Source organism: Myxocyprinus asiaticus, chromosome 10 (assembly GCF_019703515.2).
Source record: "Myxocyprinus asiaticus isolate MX2 ecotype Aquarium Trade chromosome 10, UBuf_Myxa_2, whole genome shotgun sequence".
NCBI lineage: Eukaryota > Metazoa > Chordata > Actinopteri > Cypriniformes > Catostomidae > Myxocyprinus > Myxocyprinus asiaticus.
In genome coordinates, this window is record NC_059353.1 from 14,169,021 (window position 1) to 14,195,000 (window position 25,980).

Genomic DNA, 25,980 nt, shown 5'->3' on the forward strand with positions numbered 1-25,980 from the left:
ATCATTATATAATACCAGATTTTAAAATCAAATACTAAAAAGAAAAAAAAAAAAAAAACATTCTAAAACGTTTAGGCCTTACTTAAAAGTCTTATTGGATTGGTCACGTTTAAATTTGTAGTAAAAATAGCCTAAATAAACACACCTGTGAAAGTGATGAAATTTAAAAAGTACCAATATTCCAGTTTCTCATTTAATATAAAGTCATAAAAGCTGCATAATAACTATAAAAGAATTAGTATAAAATAGTGTTTCGGTGGAATATATCATGTCACATCACAGGACATGTAAAATTTCCAAAAGTATTTAAATATCAACTACCCACATTACAACTGAGTTAGTCAAAGGGTGGCCAGACATCCCATTTTTCCCGGGACAGTCCCATATTTAAACACTTTTTCTAGTGTCCCAACTTATTCTGAAAAAATCGTGTTTCGTCCCATATTTCCCCTCTCCTAAAATTTCTCTATCACCTATGCGGCTTTCTCAGTCACGTGAGTATTCTAATCAAAGGTAGCCAAGGATACGGCTTGTAAAACCAATAAAATCACACCGTGTTTTTTGAAGTACATAACTGGATTAAACTCTCCAATCACAATCCCCTATCAATAGACGTCCGGTTAGTGAACTGATTGAAGAGTCAATTTGAAAGAGCACACAGATGAGAATGCGGCTTAAAAAAATGTCAGAGGAAGCGTGCATGTACATTTAATGAGGATCTTCAAAAAGAGTTTACATTTCTACAAGCCTAGTAAAGTGAGGTGTGAGATTTGTGGAGCTCGCTTTTCCATCGCCCATGGAGGCCGCACCGATATTGTGCAGCATGTTCATACAACAAAGCATGTGGATGCTGCTAAAAGTAAGTGTGCCACACCAAGTGTTAGAGATTTTTTGTGTGAAGCAAAGTTCAGAATCTGAGAAGGTGCACGCAAGTGAAGGGCTTTTTGCTGCTTATTCTGTTGTGCACGGCCATAGCTTTGCACATTCATGACCTGAGAAAAGTCTTGCAGGCCAGGCTGGAGGAATCATTAATACCCTCTGACATTAAAAAGAAGTTGGATGCCCTGGTTGAAGCTGGTGACATGCGAGCGGATGATTACTTTTGTGCAGTGACAAACTTTTGTTCAGCATTGGTGGATTACCTACAAAATTGGAGCCGCTCATTGGAGAACATAGAAAAACTTGAGTGGGCCCTACTGAGAGACATCCCAGAGTGGAAGACATTCAGAGCAGCCTTGAACACTTCTACTCCAGAATCTCCGTTGTCAGTTTGATAGTCAAAACAACGCTCTTTGATGAATGGACTTGCACAAAAAACATCGTCACTCATCATATTTCTGTTTACATGCACTAATTTTCGTCAATCCGAATAAATTCAATCCGACTGCAGATTCCGAAAGTACTGTTTATATGTCCCCTAAACTTTGCAATCTGATACAAATATTCGTTGACATGTATTCCAAACCAAACTTCTGCACATGTGTAGAGCATCAGTCGCTGCATTCTGAAGAAGCGGAGAAAGGCTGAGAAAGTAAGAATGGCACCAAAGTCCATAACTGGTGTTTTTGCTTTGTTGAGATATCTAAAAAATATGCCAGAAAAGCTTTCTTCTTATGTTACTCACTCTACTTGGCAAACAGAGAATTAGAAGCAGCGTCTAATACCCTGTCTGAGTATACCATGTATTTGCCTCATGCCCATTCCTCATCCAATCTAACTGCAGGCATCTCTGGATGCGAGTATGAAGTAAAGACAGTGGATGAAAGTTGTCCTTAAAGGAGTATACAGATGTGGAATGGAAATAAAATAATAGGGACTTTAAGCAATATCTGTGGACGGAACGCTACGCAAAAATCACTAAGCAATTATGATGGTGGAATGGAGCCTTTAGTCATTCAAGAAGAAAAAAGGTAGGCTATTTAAAACAGCAAGTGAAGGGATGATTGCAGTGTTAAATAACTGTCAGAAGAAGAGTTTTACTCTTGTACGATATAAATAGCCTACGTCTAAAACATAGATATTATTATTAATAGTCTACCGATATTTTTTTTCGGGTTTTTTTATTCAAAGCCTATAACTGTGTGTAATTTAACATAAGTTTTGAGGAGGATGTTTAGGCTATTTACGGTGTTCACTTTGCATCATATCTTGTAAAACATATTCTAACGTTTACTTTCCAAATCTGTCACGTATGATCGACTGTCACTATAGCAAAGAAGAAATGCTTCAGAAATTATAGTTTCGACGTCAGGAAGTGAAGTCTCGTACACGCAATGGAACACAGAATGCTGTAACCGCACCTGCTGCTTAAAGTCCCTATTAAGAATGGCACAGCATTTTTTTTTTTGCTTTATGTGATGACATGAAAGAACATATGTGCCCTGCAGAATATTCAGTGTGAGCCCGCATACCCTTAATAATGCTTTCTGTCATTGCTTTGTAGGTTCATGCGAAGAATATCATGTATAAACATACATACGAACCACATCTCTGCACATGAGGGCAAGGTATTTTGAATACAATTGAGAAATTAGTTGGATTCAAACGTTTACATGGCTAATATTTTTATTTTAATCTGATTATTTTAGGTCTACATCACCCCCTTCAATCGGATAGAAATTTCATTTGGATCCAGCTCAATCGGATAATTTTTGTGTTTACATGAAGGCTTTTCAATCCGATTGAGCTATCAGTCAGATTCTAAACGGATTTTGTGGAATATGAAAAAGACGGCCGTGTCTGAGAGATGGACAGATGTTTTTTGTGAGCTGGAGAGCATGACCATCAACTTCGGTGTCTTAGCCAAGGTCGTGGAGTTTGTTTTATGCCTGCTTGGGACATGTGCATCTGTGGAGCATGTGTTCTCATTAATGAGTGCAGCATGGACACCGCATAAATCTAGACTCGGTGTAACAGTCATGAAGGCAATGCTTTTCGTACATCTTAATTTTGGACTGGACTGCTCTGCATTTACGATAAACTCTTGAAAGACAAGAACACACTGAGAAAGATTGCTGCCAGTGAAAAGTACAAGGTGACAATAGTTACAGATGTGGATGCACCCTCTACTTCGCATTGAACTAGGTAAGGATATGTCAATTTAATTTTTGCTGGGAGGGGGCTGTCCTGTTTTCCACAAACAGGAATCTGGTCACACTAGTTAGTCATATCCTTTGGAAAACAGTCAAAAATAAGGATCTCTAATCCAGAAAACAAACCAAACTCAAGCTTCATTAAACATGCTTGCAGTAGAACATTCTGTGTCTGTTGCAAATTCAGCTGATATTCTTCCCTTTCATTGGTATTTATTTCCTCAGTAGTTTCAAGTCTGTAATCAAATCTCATCTCTTATCCTCAGGCTGATTTCCATGTGAATCTGAATGGAATCCGTCAGCCCGGGTATAACTGTTGCCTTAACACATATTTGATGAGGGTGAAAGAACAATGTGTTGCCATTTAAAAATCTCAGTTTAATGTACAAAGCTAACAATAACACACAAGACTCGCATTCAGTCTATAGCCTAAAGGCTTGGGTATACTTGCACATGCACATGGTCGAGCACTCAGCCTTTAAAGTATACTTTTTTGACCGCAAGAGAATAAGAATGTATTCAACGCATGCACACTACGACTGCTCTGTGATACTCTTTCAGTACAGTCAATGGCAGGCGCATGTGCCAATAATGCGAAGAGACAAGAACCGTCCTCGTGTCGAGAAAATCTGGGACGCAGGTGGACAGTCCACGCCGACTTTGCTGATGACGAAATTTGCATCACACATACTGTGCGCATTCCGATCAGCAACACGGACAACTTTAAGGCCTTAAAAGGAAAATTGACAACATCCTTCAGCAGTTACAGTGGGGGAGGTCTTCCGTTAACAGTACGCCTGCAGTAAATCAGATCTAACTAAACTGAAGTGTTGCTTTGATACAATCTCAAAGTAATCCAGTTGTGATCAAAAGGATCTGTGGGGCACTAAACAAGCCAGCTATGCCCTGCAGCAAAGCATGCATAATAAACAAACATGCTGAACAGTACACGTACAAAACACACCACTAAATCATCTACAGTGTCATCACGAAACAGGTACGGACAAAAATACAAAAGGCCCTCCAACAAAATGGCCATTTAAAGAAAGCACAGGATGTCACAGGTTTATGGTGTTCCATTACCAGCTCATCTCCCTCATGCAAGCATTTGACCTCACCGTCACAACAGGCCACTACAGGCAAGTTCCCTCCATGACTTCCAACATCCCTTTCTAGACTGCATGCCTCTCAAATTGAGCTACCATACAAACGCAGTGCAAGAGAAGGGCTTCAGCAACTGTCAAAACAAACATGCCCGGCACACGTCCACTGAGTCAAACCACAAGAGACCTCAGTCAAGCAGTCAATCAATTATTTTACAAGACATCCTAGCCAGCCCAATAATTCCACCTTATTACTTCAACAACACAAATGCTCAGCTTGATTCTGTCTCTACTAGGGATGTTAATGAATAATCGATGATCGAATATTTGTCAATAAATATATTTTATCACAAATGCATTCAGTAATCATTCCAGCAGACTGTCTATACAGTCATCCGCCGCTTGAGGGCACACTGCTGCTTGCGGGCTTCGTGTCACGTCGTGTCAGCCACACAGAATAAAAATAAGACATCCTTCACTTCGTTTCTCTATAGATGAACAATAAGTTTACTGCATAAACCGCGATAGTGAGTTAAAGTACAATATGACAACATGCATTGCTGATCCACCAGTCTCCCTGTAATCACGTCAGTTCTCACCGGCAGTGCCAGGCCTACATAATAAGCGAAACAAGTGATTGCATAAGGCCACGTGACCACGAAGCTCCCCCTAACACCTGTTCAATATAGCCATATAATTATTTGAACTAAGCAGGGCCTGAAATTTGGCACGGGATTGATGGTATAACGCACAATTTTAATCATTCCCGCAAGTTCCACGTTCATAGCGTGGGACATTCCCGCTCAATTTTATTCACTTAGTGCAGCTGCAAATTATTAAACCAATAGATACAATATCTGTATAAATAGCCTTGATGTGAAATAAAACATTATTAATGATACAATAATAATTTTCCATTAACCACTTTTGTTGTATGAATCAAATCTCTGACAAATTTACAATGTGAAATGTTTATTTTTGCATTGTTTTATTCAATTCGCATGAAGGAGTTGCTAAGTTTTAGCAACCTTTCCCCACCAAAGTGTGTAAATCCCCCCATATGAGCCGTATAAGGGGGGAATTCCCCCTCATTTTCATAAATGAATTTCAGGCCCTGACTAAGTGTAAATAACCCTGGACACACAGCCCGGCTATAAGCACGCCAATAGTCCGATGGAACCAGTCAAAACTACCAAAACATATTATATTATTGTTGAAGAAAAAGCATGGAGACATACGTATGTGAATTTGACATCAGTATATCTAAGAATTGGCATGGCAACATTTGTATTGCAGTTTTTTTCCAGTGCAGGAGTTCGAGTCTGCCTTTTGCATTTTCCCACTTTTCCCCATATCCATCCAATGCAAGCGAAGACAGACATTGGCTTAAATATCAATAAACACAAAAGGTGTAAATAAAGTATAAATACTTATACTACATACACTGAATATGTTTTATAATACACTATAATATTATTATAGTACACTACTGTGCAAATCGTATCGGTCACAATTTACACCTGGGTGCAAATAGCATGTGCCACTATTTACAATAAGTGTAAATACCTTACCCTAATTTGGTAATTTAATTATTTTTGATGTTGACGTTTTCTACTTTGCATTAGAATGGAAATGCCACTCTATTCTCTGCCTGTCCATGGTGTACCGCATACAAGCTCACCAAACAACAAAGAAAAGGGAATTACATTTGGATGTGAACAAGAGAAGTAACTGTAAAGGAAGCTGGATGAGAAATTACAGAATATAAAAGTACATGCATTTATATGATAATACTCGGAACAAAATTTCATTCATTGACACACTGCAATGCTTTCTCACATAATTCTGCATTGACACACAGAAATTCATAATCAGTATTTTAAATTAATTATTGATTTTGTTTCTTGAAATAATAGCTGTAAAAACATTATAGATACAGTTAAGTGCCATGAGTTGTGCAAAATATGCCACACTAAACGTCTGTGTGTTTCCACCTAGAGCTAAAGGAACAACATCCTGTTCTTGTGTCAATTCTGTAGAGATATTCCTCAAGCAAGCATCAAAGCTTCCATATACTTTGTAAAGGATAAAGCAAATTACTAGATCAGTCACATGTTTTATTGCTAAAAGGTTTTTGCTTGACAATATAGTGATTGCAATATAAACCTCGCCATAATAAACATTAATCTCATACCACTCAAATGCGCTGCAGGAAACACTGTCAGAGTAATTTAGTACAATATTGCACGTTAACTGAACAGAAAGTCATTGAAATCAAACAATTCTGGTATTTAAAAATAAATAAATTATCAGTTCTGAACAAAAAACAGTTCTCAGTTCCCAACCCTACTGCTAGTTCGATATCAATGCTAAAAGAACAAAAAAGTATCGCATTAAAACAACTCTCATGTTCAACAGGGAGTGTGAAAACTACAAACTACCAAGTAGTGATCAACCGATATGGGTTTTTTAATGGCCGAGGCCGATATCCAGAGAGCAGGGTGGCCAACAGGCTATTTAATATTAGGGGTGCACCGATCGATCGGCCGCCGATCGAAAACGGCCGATCTTCCCCTTAAATCCGTGATCGGCGATCGGCCGATCGTGCCTAGAATCAGGGCCAATCTTTTTTGCAGCACGCAAGGAATCACACATACACCGCTACTCTACTAAATGGGAGCTTTCTCAGCCCTTGAGGCATGACAGAGTGGCCTTTGGAGGGTGAATTGTTGACAATTCACAAATGTAAACTTTCAGACACATTTATGCAGTTTTCTTTTTTTTTTTTTTTTTTTTTTTTTATGTGTAAGAATTACACGTGTATGAATATGAGTTGCCCATTTTCTAGAGTCATTACGGTAGTAATTCTGACTCACTGCACAGTGAGCAGGAAGAGGATAAAGAGGCTGCTAACGGGTATAAAAAACGAATTCAACAAAAAATAAACATGCGAATACAAATCTGAGTACACATGACAATCAGACGTTGTGTGGAGCGATAGAGACTGTTTGAGTCTGCATGAGCGCTTTTAGCTTCACTCTCTTCAACATGAGCGCTCTCGGTGTCAATCAAACAAGCGTACTCTCCAGGTTCTCTCAATATCTCATCAACAGTCACTCATCCCAGCGTTATTCTGTGAGGATCCCAATTTAAATCAGATTAATGTTGGCCACAATACCACTAATAACAGATGTAACTGTTAAACCTTCAATAACGGTACCACATCTTCACGCATTTGCTTAATAATTAGTAATTTGTGTTACAACAAGACACCAAAGACAGTAAACAAATCATAGATATTAATGATTTCTCACTTGGGCAGTTTTAGAGCTTGTAATGGATATATTTTTCTTATTTTTGAAAGTATCTCTGCTGTGTGTGATGCTCTCATGGTTTTTACTGGTTGCCAGTATGTCACAATGACCTTTTGATATTGACAACAGAACTATTCTAAAACTGTTTTCAATACAAATAAATGTTAGAAATTCAAAATTAATGTAATTTTGGTAACACTTAATAAAAAAGGTTTCATTTCTTTAACATTAGTTAATGCAACAATGAACAATATATTTTTTTACAGCATTTATTAATCATAATGTTAGGTTGTTTTTTAATAATTTTTTTATCCCCTTTTCTCCCAAATTGGAATGCCCAATTCCCACTACTTCGTAGGTCCTCGTTGTGACGTGGTTACTCACCTCAATCCGGGTGGCAAAGGACAAATCTCAATTGCCTCCACTTCTGAGACCACGCATTTACATGAGGAGGTTACCCCATGTGACTCTATCCTCCCTAGAAACCGGGCCAATTTGGTTGCTTAGGAGACCTGGCTGGAGTCACTCAGCACACCCCGGATTCGAACACGCGACTCCAGGGTTGGCAGTCAGCGTCAGTACTCGCTGAGCTACCCAGGCCCCCTAATCATAATGTTTGTTAATAAAAATACAGTTGTTCATTGTTAGTTCATATTGCATTAATGTTAACTAATACAACTTTTGATTTAAAAAATGTATTAGTATATGTTGTAACTAACATTAAGTTCATTAGTTCATGTTAACTACAGTAATGTTGTTAAATAATGTTAACAAATGGAAACTTTTTGTAAAGTGTTACTATAAATTTACTGTGTGGGGCATAAACATATAACTGCACAATATAACTTGCAAAAGTCTGGCAAAGGGCACTTAAAAAAAAAAAAAAAATAAAACGGTATCGTATCAGCCTAAAATTTCCTGATCGGTGCATCACTATTTAAAGGTGCAGCATGTAAGATTCAGAAACCCTTGTTATTAATGACACCTGTGGCCGTTAAGTGAACTGCAGCCTGTAGCTCATGATCGCGCGCACTCCATAGGGAACAAAACAAAGAGACTGAACGTGATTCACCGGCATCATGCTGACAGATGAGGTAGCATAATTAAAATTACACAGTTATGATTGTTTTAATACAAACTTTGAGACTGTATATTATATTTGACTCTCCAGTGCTGGAACAGGGCTAAAACAAAGTGTGGATATAGGTCTGACTATGCGAGACTGTAGTTTGAAGTAATCACTTTTCTTTGCGTGATACATTGACTGCATTTATACGATAGCCTATGTCGGCGTTAGCTTGCTAGCCAGTTTTATCAATTGCTGTTAGCTAAATTTGGTGGATGATGACAGTAGCTGTTTATAAAATAGACTGTACATTATAAATATGTTGACACAATTCAGTATTGATGTGATTCCATCACAACTGACATTTTGATATATCGAATGTGCTATTGTTTTATAATTATAGATTGTATATATTTTCTGTATAACTCATTACACTAAAGAATGGGTCTTTTTGCATTATCTTAAACATTGTCTAGCATTCATTTCATGTATTATTGTAGTTTACCTTGCTGAATAATTACAGATTAACATTATGACAGTTACTGTGAATCACCATACCTGACTTTTAGTATAAAGAGAAGATCGTTGAAATTATTTGAAAGTTACGAAGCAAGGAAGCTTGCAATTCGTCAGCGTTAGCAGTCAAGATCAAGTTAGCTAAAATTACACAGATCAATCCTTATGGCACTATATTTCACATGCTTTGCAGTTATGTAAGCTTACCAGTCCAATAAGAAGAATGCCAATTCAGGGTCGGTTTTGATCCCCAAAACCGAACGAAGGTCATTCCAGGAATCAAATGCCCTGCCGATGTTCACTCTAGTTTTCGCTCGACCACTCATGTTCCCGCTTAGCTAGACTGGATTCAGTAGATACATTTATTTATTTATTTTTAATTATTTTGGCTTACTCGGAGTTTGTGTAGTAGTCGATGTTGTGCTGGGAGCCGGACGTTTGCTAGATTCCATCTCTAAGATAACGTTACCTAGTGTTACAGTTTGTTGTCGCTGTTGAATAGCGGATGCACTGAGGCAAGGCTCTCAGGAGCGCGCATAAATGTCACATCCTTTGGATTTTCCCAGCAAAAGCGACCCGCTCCCTTCGCATGAAAATCAGTCTACAGGCTTTAATAGGCAACCTAGGAAGTCCGGGAAGGGCTCATTTTTTAAGTTGCGTTACAAGCCGTTCACAAATTGGCAAAAAAAAGGCGGATATTACATGAAAAAAGTTACATATTGCACTTTTAATATAGTAAATAACAAACATAAAATTGCTAAAAAATTTATAAACTCTTTTTTAGCCCTATATTTACTCAATTTCACACTAAACTTTAACTTTATAAAAAATTATTTTTTTTTTTTTACAAAAAAATAAATAAAATAATATTATATTTTAAATGGTAGATAGCAGTTTCTTCTGATTTCTGTTAAGTCAACAAATTTTTATAATTAATTTGCCCATGAAGAAATTCTTAATATATTAGGAAGAAGGAAATAACAGTACACACAGTAGTCCAGCAACCACGTATGGCAATCGCATTTTCTCAAAACCGAATACAAAAAACAACTGTACATACAGTGCATAGTGAATAAGACATTTATTCATAGCACAGGTGAAGCACTTTTACTTTGAAGTTGACTCACACGCTCATGCGGATCCAGCGCGAGCAGCAACCTCCTGACAGTTTAAACAGCCTGGATCGCCTGCTTGGATTGTCACAGAGTGACCATCATGATTTGTGAATCAGAGGAACTTTTGATCCTGATCCTGAAGTTTTTGATTCTGGCTGATGGAATATGCACTTCAGAGGAAGATATCGGATGAGCAATCGACGGAAAGTAAATGCTGGATTTCCGCGAGGTTTGTGAATTACATCTGTTTAAATGAGGTATCATTTACAAATGTACAAAACGGTATATAATACAAATTTTATTGATATTTGCCTTTTATCATTAGAAAAGAAAGTTAAAAGCGACAGGGAACTGTTGAGGAGTGACTGTTAGAATACGTGCTTTAGAGGTAAATAAATGAGCACTCCACAAGATGCTGGATTTGCTGAAGTTGAGTGAGGTTGGGTTATTACATCTGTTTAAACGAGATATGCACATATTTGCAGGCGGTATATGATATTAGTTTTATTTATATTTGCCTTTATCATTAGATAAGACAGTTAAAAGGGAACTGTTGAGGAGAGAGAGGGAGAACGAAACAGGCGAGCACTTTAACATTATGAGCTCAAATGCGTCTGCTGCGGCTCTGATATGTGGACCGTTTCAATGACACTGTGTTGCACACCGGTCTATTATTGTAATAACATGATAGCACATAACAACAAAATGAACTGTGATTGGTCTTTACATGTCTCAGACACTTCACATGCAAGCAGGCGATTCTCAGTGCCCTCAAGAAACAAATCGGCCAAAAGGGGAAAATTTATCGGCCGATGCCAATAATTAAAAAATTCCGATATATACTTTAGATCGACCACTACTATCAAGTGATGCTATCTGTCTCCAAACTAAGTGTTGTTTTTCTCATGTTTTGCTGCCAATAGAGAAAGCCAAGCCTTTGCACACAAAACGTGAATTTTCTCACCGCGATTAACATTTTGAATAGAAACAATGGATTGTTATAAAGCCAATTCACACTTAAAGCAAACATTTATGCACCGACAAAGCAAGTTTTTTTTTTAAAGTGAGTGGGCTTTTTTTCAATCACCTGTTGATGAAATGCCCTGACCAGTCAAATATTAACTTTGGATCACGTGTCAAGAGCCGCTGTAATTACCAAAACCAGCGCAACTCGTAATTACTGCTGCAGCTTGAATTTTTCAGATTGGCTAGTTAGAGAATTCGCTTGCTTGTCTTTTGTATTGTGAATCCACAGTAGTTTACAACTGAACTTGTCAAGTTGTTGTTCTCATCCGTGATGGGCGAAGGTAGACCAGCTGAAAGGCGCTTTGCGCCACCTACCTTATCGGGATAAAGTTGCTTGTCAATTAGTGTCACCTATTCTAGAGGCGTGAATGCGCCAACGACGCTCATTCTCCTCGCTTTTAATGTGAAAGGGCCATTTGCCGGTGATTTGTTTAGCATTATCACATCGCTTCTGGTATGCAAAGGCCTGCTTGGAATATGTATAGTAGATGACAGGACAGAGTGTCGCCCCTTCACTTTGAAGCATGCAGGACACAGCAGATGCATACTATATTATTTCACTGAATCACAGCCTTTAACGGTTTAATAACTGCAATAAGGTCTTGTCTCCATTTCGAGTTTAACCTGATAAATTGCACAGCCCTAATTTTCGCCATCTTATCAATACATCAAGAATAATTTTATCACATTGTGATTCCATGAATCAAAATCGAATTGTGAAGTTCCTAAAGATTCCCACCCCTATTATGTGACAGAACAGAGCTCGAAAAATTAAGCCTTAGGACTTGGGACTGAAATTGTAGAAACCCCCATATCGCAAAATTCTCTCACCACGCTTAGTCTCAGGCTGTGATAGCTTTTGGACTATAGGTACAAGTTCCAAACTCAGACTTTAAAGCAGAAACACAGACAGATGAGATGCTTACGAAGCAAACTTTGCAGCAGCGCTAACTAGATTGGCCTGAAAGTATACTCTAGGCTCCAGTATGCTCTGTGTGTTTGTGTGTGTGTGTGTGTGTGGGCAGGTTTAAGTGGATAACGAGGACTTTTTTTAGGTTACAAACTGGTAATTACAAGGGTATTATGCTATAAATGTGGTTTATGAGGACATTTCTAGTGTCCCCATAATTCAAATCTGTTAAAAAAAAAAAAAAAACACATACTAAACTATGTTTTATTGAAAATGTAAAAATGCAGAAAGTTTTTTGTGAGGGTTAGGTTTCGGGGTAGGGTTAGGGGATAGAATCTATAGTTTGTACAGTATAAAAATCATTATGTCTATGGAGAGTCCTCATAATGATAGCTGCACCAACATGAGTATGTGTGTGTGTGTGTGTGTGTGTGTGTGTGTGTGTGTGTGTGTGTGTGTGTGCTTGCCATCCAGCTGCTTCCGCTGGGACAAATAATGACTCACTATCTGCCCCGTTGGCAATGTATCCACTAGATGCTTACATACTGCTCTCATGACTGCACAGATAATATATGCACCCACACACACGGTAAAGCAAACACACATCTTTCACAGCTCTAAATCAGAACAGGCATGTCTCTTCCCACACACAAACACACAAACACACACAGAAAAAAGCTTGTGGTCTATTATAGTGCACACATGTGTGCACAGAAAATAGAATACCTGCGTTCAAATGCCAGAGCATGAACAAACATCCGAAGCTACACATGCCTACAGATTCCATGTCTGATTTCTCCGTGTATGTATTGTAAGTGAGCAGAGATATGGCAATTGAACCGGCAGCTATGATCGAACATGGAGCTTCAATTTGAGTGGAAGGTTATGAGCACAAGCTCTGGGGATGGAGACGAACGAACGAGGGCTTGTAGCTGTTAGAGCCAGTGAAGAATTCATTCATAAAGATTGAAGGCATCTCTATCTCTGACTGAGGTAATGAAAAAGGGCTTGTGAACATGAAGCTTCTGGCTGAGAGAATAAAGCTTGTCAGGAATGAGAGAGTAGAAGATGTTTTCCGGAGCCTGGCATGATCATGGCAGGGCTGTTAATAGGCCTACAGCCATAAATCTCAATCTATAACAGCAGCGCTACACAGACATATTCACACACACAGCTGTATCTAGGCCATATTACAATACAATTTGACTGTTGGAAAAGCAAGACAATGAAACTGCAAATCTGTGGCCACCCTTTGCGAACCAAGCACACAAGTTTGCAAAGGGGAAAAATAAACAGGCTAGGAAATCATGTACACCTGGTATCCATCTTGGTGATTCAATTACAAGTGGTCAACAAATACAGGTGTAAACCAATCACAAGTGGACAGGCGAGACACATCACCATTTATACCTGGCCGTAATATGCTTCTCTTTTGACCACTTGTGTTTGGATTTCGAGGGGAGGGGGTCTGATTTCAAGACGACACATCAATCCCTACATCATTGTGTGACTGAATGACGACATACATCAATTCTCAGTCATTTTAATGGAGTATCTGTATTAATTGAGCTTCGGCTGTGTGTGCCTCACATCTGTGTTGCTGCATACTGATATCAGGCATACCAAAGAGGCTTCCAAATTTCCAAGCAGATGGTTATTTTCTTTATAAAACTGCACATAATAACTAGCAAAATTTAAAGCTCTTGTTTTGGCTCAGTGGTTGACTGACATATGAGTGGGTGGTGCTTCGCTGATGTTCAAACGTATTCGAATAGATGAATGTTACACTACAAGCCCAATGTGGTCACATGCATTTTCGATCACCTTCGAATGTGGTTGAAGTGGACAAACCTCAAAACGTTTTGAACCCTATTTACACCTGTCTTTAGCATCGTCCCATTTTAAATGGATAGCCCCAAACGCATCTTAATACCAGGTGTAAATGGGGCCAAGAGCTTCAAACTTTGCCAGTTATCTACTTCTAGGGCTGTGCCATAACAATCACATAACGTTATGTTGTGATACTTTTTCTCACTATATTGTATCGATACTTTAGATTACTATATTAATGTTTTTATTGATCGGATTCTTTTCTCTTGTGGGCACGCTGAGACTCTCTTACATGTTCGGCATGGTTTTATTCGTGATTCAATTATAACATTGTGATGTATCGCGATACATGTTACAATTCAGTGTATCACAAGATGTATCATGGTGGTTGGCAATGCCCAGCTATATCTACTTTTTTGAAAGAAAACAACCAACCAATTTTACACATTTGTGTTTACACTACAAATGTTAGGCGCTCACGTGCATTTCTGATAATCTCGGAATTTGGTTCCCCCCATTATTTATAGGGATGCACCGATACCACTTTTTCTCTTCCGATCCGATTCTGATGCCGGAAATCTCAGTATCGGCCGATACCCATCCCGATCCGATACCAGTGTTTTTTTTTTTGTGTGTGTGTTTTTTTTTTGGGTTTTTTTTGCATAATCAGTTTAGAATATCTTTACATTATTGTGTGGAAATAATTGGGAGTACTCTTTAATATGTAAAGAAACACAAACCTCTAACTACACATTATTTCAATATAAATGTATAGCAAACTTAAAAATATAGAAAAATTAACAGTAATTCCAGTATAAGTCATCAGTAGAAAAGAAACCACTGTTTTATTTTTTTTTCCAACTTGCATCTGGACTTTAAAGGATTCAGATCTCTTTTTTGTTAAATTTAGTTGCAAGACATCAGCTCACTTTTCATTCACACAGTATTTTTTGGAACCTATTCAACTTAAATATTGTATAAATTGTAAACAAATACTAACGATGACAATAATAATAATAATAATAATAATAATAATAATAATAAATCGTTATTAATATTATTATTATTGACTTAACTTTAAGTTTAAATACAACAGTAATATATTTAAATTGTGCACTTTTTAAACCCTCATGCTTTTATTTTGACATTCTAAACTCCCCAGGAAGTCCTGTATGTCTCTGTTTGCAGGCAAGTTCACAGTAGTTTAATTCGCTTCTTATTAAAATTCTGGCAAAAAAAAAAAAAAAAAAAGCAGTGCCGTTCTAAATTCATATTATAAGTGAACCGAACTACTGAGCATCTACATCTGAGATGTTGTTTGTGAGAAGCGCTCAAATATTGTGCACTGCTGTGAAGGTTAAAAATAGCCGAGAGTGCATCACCAGCCTGTGCGTGAGTTTCCATCAACAGAGCAGCGCCATTCACCAACGCACTATTGCTGCGCATACTACATTTACTTATTAAACACAGCCTTTTGTGATTCACAGAGCTATCACACATCTTTAAATGGCTTTGAATAAAATGCACGAGTCATGTGAACTGCTTTAATGGTGTTTTAATGGTTCTTTAATGTCATTTTTGGAGCTTGACAGTAACGAACACGACAAACACTCAGTATCGGATTTGGATCGGGCTCGTCGGACCGATATCCGATCCGTCTAAAAGCTTCAGTATCAGAGCCGATACCGATCCAGGTATCAGACTGTGCATCCCTAATTATTTATACCATGATCAATGGAAACATGGGTAAATGCTTCACACTGCAAACCCCCCAAATGTTCAAGCCAAATCTACGTCCTTGGGTTTGAGTGATCGAATCACAAAACATTTTAGACCCTGAGGATTTAGTGCTGTCCACTTGTGATCGGATTCTTCATACAAAGCCAGGGATGTCACCTCTAAATCCTATTTCCCTCTTACCGGTGTTTGTTTTGTATGTGGAGACCTATTAAGCTCACAGTAAATAAGGCTTAACTAGAATCTGTGTGAAATTCAGAGGCGTTGAGGAATTCAACGCATCTGCAATCCCTTGCCTCTGCCCAATTAAACCCCAGCATGATGTGGCCGGTTGTCCTATAACTCCCTTTGAACTGCAGGGCTTGGCTCTGTCTTCATCTCTATTCCATATGCAGGTCTCTCATGGCACACAGTTTGGACAGCATTAAAGATCTGCTCAATTTCATTCCATCACAGTCCCTCTGAGACGTCCATATGGAGGGGCTCATAGTCTCTTTCTCTCTTCCTCATTACTCCACATACCGTACACCCCAGTTGAAGCATGTCAGGCATAATCCCATGCTGTAATAAGACGTGGATAATTTTTTTAATAGGCTGGCTTGAGTTCTACACCTCTCTCACTCCCCTTGGATAATTCACAGAGAGACTCAACAATAACTCTCAAATATCATCTGTATGCATGGAGACAGAATCGCGAGGATGGAAAGGGCGAAGGAATATTCATGTTTCTATAATAACTGGATGTGAAGAATTAATAGAATTACTATAATTTATTAATGCGGTCACTTTAAGGTGGGTTACAGACTAGAAGAAATGCATGTAAATGTAAATGTATGCATTTATTCTTAACAGCAAGGGGTTTTCTATACTGGCTGGACAATATATATTCAAGCTACATTTCTGATGATTTTACTGGCAATATTAAATAAAGTTTCACTGTGAATATCACAAAGACTTTAAAGCATTTTATTTGGCCATTAAGCTTCCTAAAGATGGTCATTAGACTAGTTTTGCAATCTCTTCTTGTCCCACCTCTTGCATGAGAGTATGAGAGTGTTCAGACAGACATTTTAATAGCATCCTCTATTTGAAATTCATTTACAAAAATTATGCTAGACTTAGTAAGTTCAATTCTGTAAATCACTTCAAACTGTTTGTTGTTTCAATGAATGGATAATTGAGGTAAAAAAAAAAAAAAAACATTGGCATAAGGAGTATCTCAACATCTCATTACAGGAAACAGTGGATAACCACAGGACAGTTCTTGTAGATACAGTAGACTGTCAACAATACAAAGATCTCCCTCTCTCTCATATGCAAACACACCCTCTACAGATGCATACTGAGCAGATCATAATAAGTGAGAGAGTCGGGCTGTGCAGTCAGATGAGATGGACTGTTTACTCACACTGAGATTGTCCTTCTCCTTCCCTTTGTACTATAGAACTCCTCTCTGTTCACTGCTGAATTATTCCCTTTGATGAACCTAAACACACACAGAGTGTGCAGACCCACCACAGAGCCCCTCTTCCCTTTCAATGGATAGACCTCAGGGTCTGAAGCTCAGAACCATGTGCTCACATCATGCTTAAATCACTTGACCATGATAAATGTCATGAGCATAGGTGTCAAATGAATATCGCTCTGTAGCTCTCATTGAGAAGCATTCGAGACGACAGATGCAGTGTGTGTCTTTCTAAAAGTATATATAGACATCACTTTGTTGAGAGCAATAGTTCAGATGATAAAACTGAACTACTTGGGCCAAGGACACTTTTTATTATTTTGATTGATTCAGCTAACGATTATTGAAATGATTAATCGATTATTTGACTGATTTACACATATTAATCAAAAGCTCTCAATCAACTACTCAGCTTTTGTCTTTAGTTAGAGGTAGTACAAGACATGTGCTAAATAACAACTTACAAAAGATGAAACCATCTTTTGAAAATATTTAATGACCTATACTTAAGTGTTTTAGAGGAAAAACTCTTTATTACTCATAAGCTGTGAACATTTTCCATTCATTTAAAGGATTAGTTGAATCAAAAATGAAAAATCAGTCATAAAATCACCAGGTTTGACGTTTATACACCAGTTTAAATATCTGAATGATATTTGAGAGCTGAGAAGGATTTTCAGTGAGTATCACCTTGCATTTCAGTTTGTTCCTCACCCAAACCTTTAATGTCCCCATCTGATCTTTTGACGTCCAGTATTTTCCCTGAAGTGTGCCTGGACTTCAGGCTGTGTCATCATCTTCTGTCGGCTCTAATTAAGACGTCATACATCTTTTGCGTTTAAAATGATCTATTGTTAGGTCTTGTGAGATCAAATGACTATTCGAAAATGAAAATATGTGTCAACCATTTTCAACTATTTCATTCAAAGAACCAAAGTAAGAGCACAAATTCAAAAGCATGATTCAGGTGTGGTATTTGAGTTAATACAAACAAGCTTTTCTTCCGCCAGGCTGAATGCAAGCAAAACATTATTTTTTTTACGTTTTTAGGACAAAGGGCAAAAGCTAATGGTGTCAGCTCGCTGATGCTTGTAGGTCAGCGCATTGGCCATGCATTTATTGAACTCGCAGAGAAAAGGCTCGAGTCAAAAAGGGCATTTCTATGCCATCCAAGGGTGGGATGAGCTTAAAGACCCTGGGATACTAACAGAGAAGTTCTTATTGGTTCTTCACTCAGTGCCAAAAAGCAGCTCGAAACAACTGAGCAACGACATAATGTTTGCAAACATTCAGACACTGGCCACGCCACTGGGGGAGACATTTAGAGGAGCATTTAAATATGAGGACGCACAAGACAACCTGTAAAACCTTAACTAATGTTACAATAAAATGTGTTATCAATTACTTCATGCATCATTCTATGAGTAGAATTAGTAGATTAGTAAAAGAAGCTGTTTTTACCACTCAATGATGATTTAAAGTAATATATATCAGGGGTGTAACGATCCATCGATCTGGATCCATGTATCGATCCAATAACCAACGATCCGATGTTATCGATACAACGCGTAAATATCTAATATTTTAATACTCTCATGTCAGCCATATCCGTGCGCATTTCCGTCAGGCAATGAAGCAGCCTTATTACATTCATTTCACTTTATGAGCGCTAAATACGCTTTTCATGTGGGACAAGGATGTGCGCAGGATCTGTGAAGCCAAATTGCGCTCTGCTATCAGTGCGCACACGAAACGCGAGCTCCAGACCAGTGACAGGATCAGTGCGAGCACGTCAACCGGGCGCTCCTTAAAATGCAAGCTCTCATGACAAACGCAGAGCAGCTCACATGTGCGATTAATTCTGGCTTCCCAAATGCGACCCATCTGAATTTTACATGAGAATTTGCTATTTAAAAGTACCATGATGGAGCAGTTCAACCATCATGTGAAACGTCTGGACAACGCCGACATTCTGAACATCACTAACGAGGGAAAGAGAAACACCTGCTCAGCTCCAGCATCAGTTATAAGACTTTACACATCTACACATCAACACCCTTACTAACATTTACCACAGTTAACTGTAACAGAATATTTCATTACAACTGTGGAAGTTGTAGCCAAGAAAATCGCAGACAGCACAGATAGTTGGAAACAAGTCATGGGTATGTGAGTACTTTGAATTGGATTAAACAGAAAATAAGCTGTAATCAAACGATTGATGATCACTTGTGTGTGACGTTATTTTTTATATTATTATCTGTATCATATTTTGTTTCAACATCTGAAGTACCTTATTTTGTTGTGGATGTCCCAATATGGATACTGAATTTGCACATTTCAGAGAGCTCATTATAATATTCAAATTATATTTTGGTTGAATTTGAGGGCAAAACATTTTTTATTGATTGTGTAAAATAGGCACATAATATCGGAATATCAATCGTAGGGCCCTAAATCGAATCAAATCGATTGGAATATGGTTCATGTAACATGTAATGTTTACATTCTGCATTTATGGTGTTAATGTGCTTACATGCTAAACGCGGCTATAATGTGTGGTAACCCTCTGTTATTGTAATTTATGATGACTGATACTACTGCAAAGATGGTTGTATAAAAGAGTGCTAACGGGTAGATTACAGACAAAAGAATGATGATTAGAGAGGCATATCTTACTTTAGGCAGATGCATAAATGGCTTTAGGCTGCAGGCAGCACATGAGTGAAGCAGCATATCAAACAACAGATTGAATGGGCACTTCAGAGTACAGAGCACAAATCGTATAGTTTTCCATTAATATCGACCCAAATCTTTATCAAAGGACAGAGATGATTTACTCTAGTATAACTGGATGATATATTGTATATAAGTATCTTTCATAGAGCCTACACAATGTATTTCAATAACAAGTGTCTTTTTGTGGTTTGACAGCTTGAATGAAAGACCTATTCATGGCTACATACAGAGAAATTTCATAATAAATGTCGCACAGTTAAACCAGTTTCACTAACCTGCAAACTCATCAACGTCACTTTGTTAATTCTTGAAGAAGTACAAAAACCTTTGTCACCTTGGACTGCCATCTGCGCTGCTTCAGCTCATCCTGTGTGTGTACGTGTGTGTGTGTGACCGCGACCTGCTTCAGTAAATGATATATAGCCCTCGTGTTCTCACAATGCTATTACACCAGACTGCTAAACAAAGGCCAACTGAGAGAATTGGAGAGCATGGCAATTGGGCTTCTAATTTAAATATCGGCTAATTGTAATATATCGATGTCTCAAAAATATATTGATAAAATAACATGCCAATCAATAATCAATATATCGATATTTAATGATATCCCTACAAACCACCAAAACGAACTCAAAAACACCTTCGTTTTGGCCAGGTTTTGTTCTAAATGACATCACACATGTTCATTCTTCGAATTTGTAAAGTGTGCTAGAGCCTAAAGGGGGTGGCGGGTCATAACATAACCCCTGTGTGTTCTCATGATATAGCACACAGTTCTGGAAAGCAAGGTTAGGGTCCAGAGGAAAGACAGGAAGCTTCTCGCTCAGAGCAGATTGTGTTCTGGGCTTCTGAAGGGCAGAGCCTGGCAGAGTGTCCACGCACAGCATGCCACACTGAGTCAAAACAACACTTACGGCTGAGACAGCAAAAATTACATCCTGCCCCTCCCTCTACCTCTACCTATCCACCAACCTTTCCATCCATCACTCAATTACTCACCCAGAGACATTCATGCAACCCATCCCTCACTCATCAGTCTGTCAAACACAGCAGGCAGATATATTGTTGGGATGATTTTGGTGGCAACTAAAATGATCAACATTGTAAATATCACAATGATTTGAATGCACATTTGATTTGGTCAATAGTTTCCTAAAGACTAGTTTGACTCATTCGACTATTTTTTTTTTTTTTTTATCCCTCCACGTCTCACGAGAATGAGACGTTATGACAATCGTGAGAGTGTTAAGAGATGTTTTAGAAGCGTATCTAGGGTGCATTCTATTCAGAAGTCATACTCTCTATGCCCTATCAAAGGCTTTACCATCCACTGTGAGAGCTCTGAATGGCTGAAAGGTACGGGGCACAAAAATAACACTAATTCGGAACTTACCTTTAAAGTCATTTTTATTTGAAATTCTGTTTGAAGCGATATTACAGCATGGCTATAATGATTGTTCTCCCTTCAAAGTGCCCTTTGGAGGCTGATTTACCCCATTAAATCAGGGCTAAACTTCAGTACCAAAAATAGCATTGGATTTGGTATGTTTTATTCATTTCGGTGAATCAGTTCAAACTGTCCAATTCAATTAACTGATTCAAGACTGTGACTATTTGTTAGCATCAGAACTGATACATTTTCACTAAAGACTTATTTTTCAAATATTAAACTATTTTAGAGAAAAAATATTTATTGGTAAATATTACAGTTTCCTGCTACGTTTTGTTATATTGGTGCATTATTATGCATATCAAAATGATTAAATATTATTCCTTCTTATGTTCATTTAGTCAAGAAAAATCTGGAAAAAATGGTTTGATTACTCAGGCCTCCAGACTGCGACTAAAATGGTTGCAAATTTGACCAAACATAAATGATTGCGACAATAATTTAAAATCTAGTCGCCAGTCGGGATGTGTGCTTTCATATGCGGTTTCGTCAGATATCATCTTGTGAGTTATTAAATACATCTTTAGAGTGCCAGTTTGTCTCGCGCCGCTTTTCACCCTTTCTGTTGATGATATGAGCTCGCTGGCCGCACACAACAACAAACACAGCATGAGCCATGATGTCTGATTTGTGAATAAATTACTCTTTTAACTGGGTCTTTATAATGAATCACCCAAAAAGTACATCATATAAACATCAGTACTGTATGTTTAGTATAAGTCAATTGCTGACCATTTAAATAAAGAATAAATAAAATAAATACAATCAAATAAAAATCAGTTCTGTTTAGTATCAGTCAAATGCTGACCATTAAAATAAAGAATAAAAATAAAATAAATAGCTTAATTAACATCAGTACTGTATGTTTAGTATCAGTCAATTGCTGACAATTAAAATAAAGAATAAATAAAAATAAAATAAATAGCTAAATAAACATCAGTACTGTATGTTTAGTATAGGTCAAATGCTGACCATTTAAATAAAGAATAAATAAAAATACAATAAACAGCAAAATAAACGGCCGGTTGCACCAGCTATACGTACGTTACAACTTAGCCTAGTTGTGGTGTAAATGGGCACTAAGTCAAACTTTATGCACTACTACATATTTGAGCATTGCACCATTACATTTATGTAGGACGTAACCCTACGTATAAACTAAATATTTACAGAAGCCTCTGACCAGGAGTAATGGATGGAATAAAAAAAGCAGACTCATTTAATGACATCAATGAGCTCATGTTTTGGTTGACAGGCATCAGTCCTTTCAACATATATGACGGTGTTGGCATTTACATTCGTTTACATTTACGAGAGAGAGAGAAAAAGTAAGTAAATAAAATAAAATAACTTAAGTGGCTCTTCAGTTTGAAATCGATCTAACTGTGCAGTTTTTAGGGTGCGTCGCCCGGTGTCAAGTTTCATCACATTCAAAATATATTTGCAGCCTGTTGTAATAGTATTTATTTATCACCCCTTATTTATTTTAGATATAGTTCCTATATATTATTATTTACAAAGGGCAAATATACTATTTATTAAATCTACTTTTATTACGTATCCTATTTTAATGTCTGGAAAACCAGACTTTTAAATATTACATTTTATAAATGCAACGACTGGAATTGTTCGGTTGAAGGGGGCACCAAACTGTGAATCCTGAACAAAAAAATTTGGTGAATACATGTTTACACGCTGACAAAGTATGAAAGTAGCTACATGGTTAGCTAGTTAGCTATAAGCTCGTTGCCACGGAGAGCAAAAGATGGACTTTATTTACTTTCCAGGATTGTGTTTCATCAACTAGGTAACAACATAGCATGAAACCAACACTCAACAGACATAATCCACCACCGCACTGTTGTCTGCTGAGCTGCAAAAAGATGCTCTGATGTTTACCTTTCAATATGCTACATTACTGACTGCACTGACAAACTATAGCTGGCTAACATAACAAACAGATGTGATCGACATGAGTGACATGGTTGTCAGGGACAGGGTTAACATTATATTAGTTATATAAAATGATGGGGTCATTGTTTATTAACTTTCCAGTATGTATTTCACAAACTAGTTAGCAATTTATCGATAAGACACCACTGAACTCCGCCCTGTCTGCAGAGCCACCGTCAGCTCAGCTCTGTAAACAATGGAGTCGGAGCGTGCTCTGCTGGACAAACTATGTTGTGACACTAATTCTAAAGCATTGTTTTCTGCATTATATGTTCTGAAAAAAGTTTTCATATTGGCGCATATCAGTAAAATATACGCCGATACCGATATATCGGTGAAAGGCTAATATCAGCTGACCGATGTATCGGTCAGGCACTAGTTAGCAGTTTGAAACCGAGTCACTTTCTCAATTGAAACCGTAAGTGAATTCACAACTGGTAGCGCAAACATTTGAAAATAGTAGTCCCATGTGTATTTTGGGCTTGTTTACAATTAAAAGTCCTGTGTTCTGTACCAAATCTTTTTTTTTGCTGGTTATTATTGATTGGATTGGAGTAGCACAATAAACTGCATCTGGGATTTCATTCAATTTGCACACTTGCAGTCTTTGTGTCTGGACCATCTAGTCACAGTAAAGAAAGACCGCTCAGGAGACGTGTTCTGTCTCCAAGAGATGAATGTAGTTTGGTGTGAAAAGTGCAAATCAATCCCAGAACAACAGCAAAGGACCTTGTGAAGATGCTGGAGGCAACAGGAAGACAAGTATCTATATCTACAGTAAAATGAGTCCTATATCGACATAACATGAAATGTTGCTTGGCAAGGAAGAAGCCATTGCTCCAAAATCAGTTAAAAAATTCGTTTTAATGACTTCAAACTAAGTGTATGACTTCAACTGTATATATATCAAATATCATCAAAAGTCTGAAAAATATTGAGATTTAAAATCTTTTTAGTTATATTGCCCAGCTTAAATGCAAAAAAAGTCTGTCCTTGGCTCTTTCTGGGTCTCAATTTACATCTTTATCTTCCCGCAGATGATGCCATTGTAAAGGCATGTGCCAACTAAACAAGAGCTGGCAAGGGACTGGATTGTGGGATTTAGGATCATGGAGCACTAACAAGTATGCAAGCATCCTTCTGTTTACTGCATCCCTGCATGTCCTTTCTTTTGACATCAACTCAGAACAGCAATGGCTTAGGCAGTGAAACAGAACTTTAATTACACACTCAACTGGCTCGGCTCGAGCAGTTCTGGGGGCAGAGAGGAGACTCTTGTTATGATTGCTCTCTCAGCTTGAGGCTGCATTGCAGCTGTCACAGGCCTCTATTCTCATGGCCTAATAAGCCAGTAATTCAAAATCTCTATAAAATAAAACCTTTGCCAACCAAATTTCTGTGATGGTTGAGAGGGTCTTTTTATTAGAAGCAGAACCCCATAATTATCATTCCACTTCACTAAGTACCGGCCCAACAATTAATGTGTCATCCAATTAACCCACCAGGAGATCCATTAAAAGTCCACTTTTGTTACCATGTAGATGACTCGAACCCTGTTAAAGCTTATATATCTGCAGGCTCAGGTTAGCATACATCTTAATATGTAAGTTTCAGTTTATTAACTTAACATAATCAACTTAATTTAAATCACTCATTGAAGGGGTCTTTTGCAGAGGTGGTCCTCACTTTAACAGCTACAGACTATAACCAGGGTTTTTTCTGTCAATGCTATTTGAATTGAGAAGATTCACTGGCCATGAGTATGTATTTTGCGTTATTTGATATAAAATTTATGTTTTCACAGATACAGTCACAGGTTACTGTGTTGCTTGCAGCATACAAGCCAATTTCCATCTCTCAATAAAACTGCACCTGTCACAAAAAAGTGAAGATGACAATTTTGTACCTAATATATTTGTTTTGGTGCCTTAAAGGTGTTGCAAGTGATTTTAGCAGTTCTAAAAATGTCCACAAGCTGAGTCGTTGGATTAGCCACGCCCCCTCTTTCCAAAACCCCGCACTCCAAAGATACCAAATGAGCTTTATTGAGACCAACATCGTGCAGAAACAGTTGTCAAAAACAACAGATTCAAAATAGTGCCCTCAACTGACAACTGTTATGAGCAACATGGCATAAAAATGGCATTTAGCATCAATAATTCGCTCCAACTAAAATACTATGAGAAAGTGCAAAATTATTGACAGGCAGAAAGCGTCAGAGACCGCGGCTCGCAAAAAAATTTTTTTTTTTTTTTTTTACAGAGTCTAGTGCATTATATCACGATACTAATTTCATTAATATCTTTCAGGGAGTAGGAAAAATGTTTGCATACCTTTCCATAAAAAAGAAAAATCGCTTACAGCACTTTTAATGTGAGGAACAGTCAACAGTACGTGTCGTCAAATGGTTCAGGAGAGAAAAACAAAACTTAAAGGTGCACTTAGAATTTTTTTATGCTATCGTCTTGGACTTACACTGACACCTATGCAGCAACATTCAAAACACAACAGTTTTCAGTTGCCAATGCCACTGTAGAAATTCACTATTCACAGTCAGCTATGATTAATATAATCCATAAGTGAAAGTGTCCAATAACAAGGCAATTACTGAGATTAGGAGAGTAGTATTCGGCTGGACATGTGATCGTAACATGGCAGCCCCCA

At 37.8% G+C, this 25,980-nt stretch overlaps 1 protein-coding gene across 3 annotated transcripts in view; it reads right to left on the bottom strand.

Annotated features, from left to right (window-relative positions):
• The window catches only part of LOC127446787 (cytoplasmic protein NCK2-like), an 87,423-nt gene that overhangs the window by 33,715 nt on the left and 27,728 nt on the right, over positions 1-25,980 (bottom strand). The window contains exon 1 of one of the 3 annotated variants that reach the window (XM_051707999.1): positions 20,189-20,272. The exons of the other annotated variants lie outside the window; for them this stretch is intronic. The gene's annotated coding sequence lies outside the window, so the exon portion shown is untranslated. Of the gene's footprint in view, positions 1-20,188; positions 20,273-25,980 lie in introns of those variants that run through there. 3 annotated transcript variants of the gene reach the window in all.